A 9,065-nucleotide genomic window follows, 5' to 3' on the forward strand; every position below is an offset into this window, starting at 1 on the left:
TTAGGTGGTGAATGAGGCAAGTGGTAGCTATGGCAGAGGATTCAGGAGACTTCAGAACATCAGAAAAAGCAATGAAAGATTAATTATTTCCCTGCCTTGTCCCAGGTGGAATAGGGATGTCCTAGTAATACCTGAGTTATGTCCCAGGGGCCATTTCCTCCAGGACCTGCTGCTTTACCTTGAGGGAAATGAGGTCCCCAACTCCACAGAGCCCTGGCTGCATCTAGGGCTCTGCCTCCACGAGAAACCAGTCTGTCCTAATGTAGCAACAGTTTTCTTTCCCTTTTCCATCATCTCTGGCTTGGGGAGGAAGGTCAGGCTTATATTTAAACTACTGAGTAAAGGGATTATTCCTTTACTTTTTGGATGAAGGTGTCTAAATTTTTTTTTTTTTAATGTATAATCTAACCTACTAAATCACCAGGCACAATGCAGCCAACCAAAAGGACATTTAAGCCAATTAATTTCAAAATTCAAGCTGTTGTTTGGCAGCTGAACACTAACAATTTGCTATCATTTTTCATTGCGGAACTGCCATAGTTACACCCTTTATATTTGTGTTGCTGCATGGCTTGACGGTGCAAAATGGTGACACTTTCAAATATTAGAATATGTGTTACTTTTCTTCATTTTGATTCTAATAAGTGAGTTTTTCTTTCATAATAACACACTTTGAAAAACACTTAAGTAAAACTAGATAAGAAAATTTCATTCAGAATTAATTTCAGGGTAATCATTGTCCACAAGATTTTACAAAGATCTTTTGTTAATATGTTTTCCTAGCCTAATAAAAGGTACCTGGATAATTAAGTGGGGAATCTACTTGAAAATCTAAATGACATTAAGGCAAGAAAAATAGGCTTCTTTTTGGCAGAATATAAAAGACAATTCAAATATGTCTATGAATATTAAGCACTTTCCTTTCAAGATTCCTCTTCATTCAGCTACCAGTTCTCCTTAAGAGAGAGTCTTTCATTACTGTATCCTCATGCCTTCTAAATTAGACCAGTTTAGTACCCAAATCAAATACCCTGATTTCTGAAAATGCCACTGATGAACAAAATACACAAGTCTACTCCTGCGAGGAAGAAAGTAATTAATTCACAACTAGGAAATGAAGGCATTTTAATCAGCTACTGAATAACAGTCAAACACCAGCTTGGGTGATTTATGTAACTTTAATGTGCCATTTTTTACCTATTTAAAAGATGATTAGTAGATCATATGTCTTGATATTGTTAGAAAAAAAAGATTCATTGCACCAAGGTAGAGGTCCAATGTTCTGGGTAGGTTATTCCAAGCTCTAAGACTTTGCCTTGAGATGAAGAATGACATTTTATGGGAAGAATGGAATTTACTTTGGAGATATTCTAACATACAAATCTAATTAACAGTCTTATCAGCCTGGAAGAAGAAGAAGCTCAACATCACCAAAAGGAGTAGGATTTAGACAGAATTCCTGTGTTTTTGCAAGCCCCAGCACATTCTAGTTTGGCCATAATATACTTAATTTCATTGTTAACATTATCTTCTACACTAAGATACCTAAATAGCATTGATACAAGTGGGACACAGTTTTTCTCTAGGAATATCACCACAAATAAATAAGTGGGGTGTCATTATGTGAGGAAGACTACTCAAAAGAGTTTTCCCAAGGCAAGGATGTCTGGTGTGAAATGTTGTCTTCTCCTGGTCATTCTTTACCTGTGCCCTCCAGAAATAGCAGTTCAGGTGCTGTCAGAAGTCACAGCCAAAGAAATCCTACCAACACAAACAGAACACAAGAAAGAAATCAATCAAGGTTGATGGCCATTAGAGAAATGTATGCTCAGACACTTGGAGGTTGCATTAGCAACTGCAAGACTGTGTGTCCACAAAATCCAGATTATACTGCAGGAGTATCACAATGTTCTCCACAGCTGAAATGTTGAGTTCAGTGTAACCCTCCCCCCGCTGTGGCTAAAGGCCAAAGTTAGAAAAATCTACCTATGGTCTGTCAGCTTATCTGCTGGATCTCTCACCAACCTGCAGGCTTGTGCTTCTTCACTCAGAAAAAGAACTACTACCCTGTGATTTCAAAGGTGGGAAATTGGGGGACTAGAGGCAGGACCCAGGGCATATAACCAGGCATTTGAATAGTGCATGAGCTGTGCAGCCACAGTTCATCTCTGCAGCAATGTGGGAGACCCACAGGCACTTGCAAAGGGGAGTAATTCACCCAGGGCAGACCCCTCTGGGGGCCCCGTCCTCTCTTCATGTGCTATTGAGGGAAGCTCAGGTGTGACAGCTAAATTTCAAACAATTATGTTTAAAAGAGAGGATTCTTTTTCTGAGTGACAACATTCAAGAACATACAGAAAGTCCAGGTCTGAATAGGAGCAAACCTGAAAACTGGGTGTTGGTCCAGTGCTTTTGTAGACAGATGACATAATTCTCATACAAAGAGAAAAACTCAGTCTATTTAGAGACCTTGTGCAAAAACCCCCCATGTGAGACAGTGTTTGAAAGGAAGAACAAAGTGATGTGTATATCTTGTCTGTGGTCATCACTTCCCTTGATAGCCGTGACCTGTCTCCTCTGTCTTGTTAGAAACCATGTCAATCCATTTATTTTCATCCTTACCTCTAAGCATCTGAAGCAATCTGAAAAGAGGAAAATAAATCCAGGTCTGATTAGAGGAAGTATTATTTGATGGGTCTCTTCCTACTCGAAGGAAGACAGAATTTAGCCTATAAAAAGATATTAACAAGAAAGATGGTGTAAAACAGGGTAAACAAAAGACAGAATGTGCTAAAGGTAAAAGTAAGCCCCCACATATAAAACAACAGTAAAGTGTTCCAATTAAGCCTCTAAGCTTTCCTGTTTTCCTACATTTAATGTTGTTACTACAATGGGATGACAAATCTTTTCCTTTCTTCAGAGCTATGAATTCTCACTTTATAGATATGAATCACTCCATTTCATTAAAAAGAAGCAGCGGATTGCTGCCATCTTAACTGTAGCTGAAATGTTTTCAGAAACTGCAAATAACAGGGTATGTTGATTTGCACAAAAATATGACATGCTCAATGTTTCTAAATTATAAATAGAAGAAACAGAGAAAATATATGGGAGTGACATAACTAAACTCAATGTTACTATTCTGAACAAAACTCATAATTGCTTTATTGTAAATAGATAATGAGATTTTCTGTTGGGAATTGAAACCACTAGCTTTTCAAATAAACATAATTCAGCATGGAAATAGCTGATTAACTTTGTCTGAATAAGTTGTACAGCAGCCCAAAGGCAGCAGAAAGCTCTAGGGCAACTTTTTCAGGTTCCTCACCAGGTGTTCCTCAGCATATCTGCGAGTGCTTTACCCATGTTATGAAGGATTCATGCAAAAACACTTGCACTTTTTACAGTCCCACAGTAAAAAGCCTCTTCTGTTTTGACCTCCTTGCCTAGCTACCTTTTCTCTCTGACCTTCACAAGGACAGTTGCAGGTTTGGGGAAACCGAAGGATTTCTTAAGAATGTGAGACCTGGAGGGCCACAGCTGCTGGGTACAGCCATCAGAACAAACCCAGGAGGAGGGCGATCAGCAGCACAGAGCACAGGGTAAAATCATTTTTAGCCAGAGAAAAAAAGCTGTCAGGAGAAAACAAAGGCAGAGGCATCTGCACACCGGCTGGAAGGCAAGTCTTGGCAGGTCTGCTTATGCTGGTCTTCATAGCAGGTTGTAGCAGGTTATTCACCCATTGTAGGCTCCAGCTTATAATGACAATTGCATACTTCATTCGACTTCATTGTGTATTGCCAGCAGAGTGCTTGGGATTATAGCTTCTCTTCACACTTAGTTTGGCAAAAGCCCACTTTTTCCCCTCTAAGGAAGTCTGGGTTTGGAGCAGGGTCCGATAGAACATAAGAAAAAATAAGAGCTTTTTGTAAGAGAGCTTTCCTTAACCTTTGCTCTACTGGGGACCAAAAGACCATTTTTTGGGAACTGTGTGTCAGGCCACCCTCACCTTCTTCAGGGCAAGGTGTGGATGCTGAATGCCATTTACCAGGAGTGTGCCAGCCTCACCATGTACTGCCATCCCCTCCTCAGGGTGGAGACACTTGCAATGTTTCTAAATTGCAACATCAGCATTTTAGCAGAGGATGCACAAGGATCAGTCTCTTTGGGGCCAAGAAATCTTTTTACTCATCTCTCTGGTGTGGTGCCAGCTTGCTCTCTCACATTACCTATACTCTTAAAGAGAGCTTAAATTGCCTTGTTTACTTGACTGACTTTAAACCTGCTACTTTTTTACTTACAAAAGGTGCAACTCCCATGCCGCATTACAAAAACTGGATGTAACTGCAGGCTACCCTGTATTCTCTTTAGCATATCAGCACTTAAAAAAGAGCAAATGATACCTGCTGACTTTTCTTCTTTGGCAGCTGTTTACTGCTTTGGGGACTGATTATCTTTATGTACTGCTGTATGAGGCTCCTTCACATTTATTACCTGAGTGCAGTTCACAGGGAGGTAATTATTACCATCCTTCCACGTGCTGCTACATACCCTGGGATCCATTGCCAAGCAAGCATTACACCATCTGCAGCCTGCACACAGCCAGGCTGCTCTTTCATGGGCAGAAAGAAAAAAATCACTGACCAAGGGCTGAGGTGCCCTGCAAGTTTTTGGCAGCTTCTGAAGGCAGGGTTGGGTCTATCCTCATCCCCCTGGCCATGCCCTGGTGAGCTCAGGGTGCCTGCTGTGTGGGGCTGTGGATGGCCCTGTAGATCATAAGATCTATATGCAGACAGCTGATACTCTATACTATGCACACCTTTTGTGTCTGCTCGATGCTGTCATCCAACATACATAACTAAAATTGTCCCTTTGTCTTTTCTCTTAGATAAAATGCATTTTCATATTGAGTCACAGCTCCCTGACTCGGGCTGACTTGGTCCTGCTGTTATCAACCAGGTTACCCATGGAGAAAAAAGTTTCAGACTTTGCTTAATTTTTAGGAAATTTTCTTTACTTGAAAATGCATTAGATTTGGTTCAAGGGATATGAAATAGTCTGGGCCAGCTTTTATCTTCTGGAGATGATGAGCTTACTCATCCTAATGAAAAAAGGCGAGTCACTTCTTTCCTCCCTCAGATGATAAGTGACAGATTGTGATGAAAGTCAACTGGAATTTAGCATCATAGCCACCAACAATAGCAAAATTAAATCTGGTTGTAGTGGGAGGTAGCAGAAGAATACACAGTAGATAGGTAGGGGCAGGCAAGAAAAAAAGAAAAATTGCTTTTTATTCTTTAACATACGTATTACCATAAAAGCAAGTTATTTTTCTTCAAGTGTTTTGTTTCCCAAAGCAGAAAATAGCAATAGAGTGCAGATCATGTACATTTGTTTCTGTACACTAATTTGTGTGCCCTGGCACATGCTGGGTTATGTGCTATGTGAACAGTGCCTCAAATCTGCCCCAAGAGCCTGATATCATACAGGATGTGAAGCAGAACTGTGCTTCCACTGAAGCCCTGCTATGGGAATTTTATCACTGTAGTTAAAATGTAAATATATTCTGTAACAAGCAGGCCTGTTAGCTTCTTGGCTGAGAGTTTCTCGGGTGAGCAGTTGAATGATGACTTTATTTGCAGCAGAAAATGAATTCTGTTTTCCTACCCTATTCCACTGGACCTGTCACTGACAAAGTGTGTTGACTACCCAAATTCTGCAGAGAATCTACATTTGCCATCTGCAGAAAGTATCTAGTGACCTTTTTTCCAGCATTAAGTTCTCCCTCACTTGGGGAAATGTCTTCTATTTTTCTAAAAGGTTTCGCTGGAAATAGCTGCGCAGGACATCTTATCACAGTACAACAATCCTCAGAGCATTTTACCACTGAGCCCTGTATTGAGAAGCTCTATTCCTTTTTGGTAACTTGTCCTGTTTCACTTTCTCCATCCTTCAGAACTCCTCAAGTACCTAGGAGTGCAAAAGCTTGAGTGTTTATTAGTTCGTTTGTTCTAGCATGGGCCCTATCTTCCCACTGAGAGCTGGAGAAACCACTTGGACGGGAGGAAGGTGTTTCTGCAGGCAATGCTGGGATAGAGTTCTACTGACACAGCAGAGCTCTTCGGGCAAACCAGAAACAGCCCACAGCTTCTCCTTCACTACTTCGTTTTTTAATACAGCTATGCATGCAAGCTAGGAAAGCTTTGATTCGTTCCTGCCCCCAATAGCCACCAACAGCTGAAGTGAGACAAACAAATCTCATCCTACAATGGCTAAATCTCATCAGCCATTTAGCCACAGATCATTTCTGTTCGTCCTTCTGGAGCTGAACATTTCTTGATCATCAGGCACTTCATTTTCACAAACTTATGGCTCAAATTCCATTTGATTTGGGAAAAAGTCCAAAATTTCCTGCAAGCCAGAATTTGGGTGCACCCTGAAGCCAATCAAAGGAGCTGAGAAGAAATGTTCCCTGCTTCCAGATACATGTGATAAGATATTGCCAAAAGATGGAGAAGATTTCCTTCCAGAACCCCAGGTCCACATGTCCTGCTTAGACAGAGAAGAAGTGCTGGGCCTGGAAAATGGGGCAGGGATCTTCTGGAATACAGCCAGACCTTTGGCAGAAGCTTGCCAAATCTGAGGTGTTTCAAATGACACCTTTTCGATATTTACAACTGTCTCTAAACTGACTAGCTCAAATTATCATTGCTTTTGCACTTTATGGCTCTATCACCTATTGTCCCCCTCTCATTACTCTTCTCTAAAATCAAACTCCAGGTTACTTTATCATTCCTGTCACCTACTGAAAAATAGTGTATTATTTATGAAGAGGACAAATTTAATAGGCATTTTCAGGACCATGTAGTAAACAGAGCAGTAGTCATCAAAAGTGGCCTGGGAAGAGCCTTGGGTCATTCATGGGAAATAAAGAGTTAGGAAATTAGTTGTTTGGGATGGATGGATGTGGAAGGCAGAGAATGGTTTAGAAAGCTATGAGTCATGAGCAGTCTTGAGAGAAGCATTGCAAGAAAGTCCTAATTTTCACTCATTTACGCAGACAGAAGAACCTGTTAGAACCTGTTTCTTGGGGAAGAATTCTAGTGTTGCCTCCAGCCTCTGCAATAAAAATGTTCACTGCTCTCCTGGGAACAGGAGGAAATGGTTGAATTTAGCCTAACTGTAGTCTATAAAGGCAGTGCATAGCCTTATTCAATAGCAGGTCTTAAAAGCCTAATGTACTGGACAGCTCTAGGTATAAAAGACACTAAGCTATAATTAAAATCGCACCTCATGGCAGTGAAATTTGCAGGAAAAGGAAGAATGAAAAGCACTATAAAAATCGGTGAACTGGCTGTGAGGCAAAGGGCGGAGTGGAGACAGTGTTGCTGCAGAGAGCATCCACACTGTATCAAGCCATGTGACAATTCCTGCAGCCACAGCTGAGACACAGTGAAGGCACAGAGTGTTCTGCCAAAGTCTGACTATATGATTCATGTTTGCGTGAGCAATTCCTTGCACATACAGTCATGGCCATACTACCCTGCTGGAGAGAGGAACTGATCTCTTCTCTCTTGGCAACCAATGACAGAACCCAGTTTATTTAGGAAAAGGTTCTTCCCCCAGAGGGTGGTGGAGCACTGGAACAGGGTCCCCAGGGAGGTGTCACGGCTCCAAGCCTGACAGTGTTCAAGAAGCAATTAGACAAAGCCCTCAGAGGCATGGTGTGAATATTGGGGTTGTTCTGCGCAGGGACAGGAGTTGGACTCAATGATCCTTGTGGGTCCTTTCTTACTCAGGACATTCTGTGATTCTATAATCTCATAAAAGAGAGTGAGATCCAGATACTACTACATCTCATAAGAGTGGGACTCAAGGGGAATTTGGGTACCCAAGCCTAAGAAAGTGCTGCAGAAGTGTGTTTCTCCAGCAATCACCTAGATATATCTGTTTTCAATAGCAAAGCTCTTGGGGTGCTTGGGAACACATAGAAACACCCCAGTCTAGAACTAGATCCTACTGAAGGTCTCTGGTGATCTGGAAAAGAATTAGAGAGTCACTGAACTCCAGCTAAGTCCTGGGAGAGCCTTGTCCAGTAAATGTGCTTTTAAAAAGCCTAATAGGCACTGATAGCAGAAGCCACGGCTGCCACGGTGGCCTTCTTTCAGACACACGCTTGAAGGAAGGTCCTGTTTTTCACAGTAACCTAGTGGATATATGTTGGATGGGAAGCTTTTGTCACATCTCTTGACAAAACTAGAGCCCAAGCAGAGGTGCAAGATTCAGCAAGACGGAGGGAGATTCAGACAGTTGTTATGAAATTTCCTTGTCTTTGATCCAGTCCCCAGGACTGTTCATGTTATTGGGTATAAATAACACTTTCCTTAGAAGTGAAATGCATGGGTCTCAATTGCCAAAATTATTTGCCTTGGTTTTTCATTGCAATTGCTAGTTAAATAGGGAAAAAACCCAAAATAAACAAACAAAACAGTCTCAACTTTTGATTATAAGCCCGTGTTGGCAAATTTGCTTCAGACAAACTCCTCCTTTGATTCAAACACTACTTACCTCTTCAACTCAGCTGTTATCTTCATTGTCCTTCTTCCCTGTTTCTAGCAGTCTCCAGACTCTGTTCTTCTCCTGTCCCTGAGAGGCAAAAGGTATTTTTCCCATTGGCCTCTTCTCAGTAACAGGTTTTGCTGACTTAAAACTAAATAGCACTCATTAGTAACCCGATACCAGTTATCACTTACCAATTTTAAATCCCTGCTGGCTGAAGAGGAAACTGAGCATTGGTTTAATTCTTCTTATTTGCATACTCTAACCTATACCCTGTTTCCCTGGAAAGAAGGCAGGGTCTTATATCAATTTTTGCTCTAAAACTTATTACTTTTTTACATGTATAGCTGCTTGGACACTATTTAATTTTTTTTTTTTTTTAATGAACTGTAACTAGGGCTTTGTTTTGGAGTAGGGCTTATATTTTGAGCATCCTCAAAAATCCTGAAAAATCACACTAGGACTTATTATTGGGGTAGGCCTCATTTTCAGGGAAACGGGATAGG

The 9,065-nt window shown here is 41.1% G+C and overlaps 1 long non-coding RNA gene across 2 annotated transcripts; it reads right to left on the reverse strand.

Moving 5' to 3' along the window:
* Positions 1 to 1,163: 1,163 nt before the first annotated feature.
* Positions 1,164 to 8,887, reverse strand: LOC110364933 (uncharacterized). 2 transcript variants are annotated; one of them, XR_010474371.1, is made up of 4 exons: positions 8,754 to 8,887; positions 8,569 to 8,646; positions 2,623 to 2,729; positions 1,164 to 1,761 (listed from the first exon to the last, which is right to left on the reverse strand). It is a non-coding gene; the product is annotated as an uncharacterized LOC110364933 (long non-coding RNA). The 2 variants fall into 2 exon arrangements; XR_002424045.2 differs by lacking the exon at positions 8,754 to 8,887 and having other exon boundaries at positions 1,626 to 1,761; positions 8,569 to 8,707.
* Between the last annotated feature and the right edge of the window lie 178 nt (positions 8,888 to 9,065).

Source organism: Columba livia, chromosome 1 (genome assembly GCF_036013475.1).
Source record: "Columba livia isolate bColLiv1 breed racing homer chromosome 1, bColLiv1.pat.W.v2, whole genome shotgun sequence".
Taxonomy (NCBI): Eukaryota; Metazoa; Chordata; class Aves; order Columbiformes; family Columbidae; genus Columba; species Columba livia.